The following is a 1312-nucleotide window of genomic DNA, read 5'->3' as shown; positions in this document are numbered from 1 at the left end:
GGATTCAAACCCGTTACCTTAGGTGTATGTGGCTGGCGCCTTAGCCACTTGAGCCACAGGTACTGAGCCCATTCAGTGCATTTTCATAGTGAAGATTTCTAAAGAAGAAAGTAATCTAATTGTGATGTTGAGAAAAAGATTCTACATGTGGTTAAGCAGATCTACTTAAAAATATTTATGTTAGAATCAAATTCCATAAGTCATTCCACAAACCATATATAGTGCAGCCATTTCTGGCCACTCAGCTCTGGATAGACTTGAATGGGCAGCATCAGATAAGGAATGAAGTTTTTTTTTTTTTGGTGAGACGGAGTCTCACTTCGTCACTACAGGCCCCTGCCACAACACCCGGCTATTTTTAGAGACAGGGTCTCACTCTTGCTCAGGCTGGTCTCGACCTGTTAGCTCAGGCGATCCACTTCCCTTTGCCTCCCAGAGTGCTGGGATTATAGGTGTGAGCCACCTTGCCTGGCCCGGGAATGCAGTTTTATGGAAAAACCTGATTTGATCAGGTAGTCAGACAGACACTGCAGACTTCAGGGAAGCAGATTTTAAAAGTTCTGGGACAATCCCATCTATCACTGGGTGAAAGACATGAACAGAACCTCCTCTGAAGAAGACAGAGGAACGGCTGACAAACATATGAAAAAATGCCCAACGTCCCTAATCAGAGAAATACAAATCGAACCACCCTGAGATATCACCTGACCCCAGTGAGAATGGCCCACATCACAAGGCCTCAGAGCTGCAGATGCTGGAGTGGATGTGGAAAGAAGGGAACACTTTTACACTGTTGCTGGGAATGCAAACTAATTCAGGCTCTTCAGAAGGAAGCATGGAGAATCCTCGAAGAACTCAAATTAGACCTCCCACTCGACCCTACAATCCCACTAGTTGGCATCTACCCAGTAGAAAAAAATTCACTTTATCATAAGGACACTTGCACTAGATTGTTTACTGAAGCTCAATTTACAATTGCCAAGACTGTAGGAAACAACCTAGATGCCCATCAGCCCACGACTGTGTTAACAAACTGTGGTATATGCGTGCCATGGAGTATTACTCAGCCATAACAAGATGGAGACCTGACACCTTTTGTATTTACCTGGATGGAGCTGAAACACATTCTTCTTAGTAAAGCATCACAAGAATGGAGAAGCAAGAATCCAACGTACCCAATACGTAGATGAAGTAATACAAACTCACATAAAAGAAAAAATCAAATCAATTCAAGTTGGGGGGAGAGGGAAAAGTGAAGGGGGTCTGGTATGCTCCTACTTAATGGGCACAATGGAAGGTGCAGCAAGTTGGC

Source organism: Otolemur garnettii, unplaced genomic scaffold (genome assembly GCF_000181295.1).
Source record: "Otolemur garnettii isolate 467f Iridium unplaced genomic scaffold, OtoGar3 scaffold00058, whole genome shotgun sequence".
Classification (NCBI taxonomy): Eukaryota; Metazoa; Chordata; class Mammalia; order Primates; family Galagidae; genus Otolemur; species Otolemur garnettii.
The sequence above is the reverse complement of the archived record's forward strand: the minus strand, read 5'-3'. Positions refer to the sequence as shown.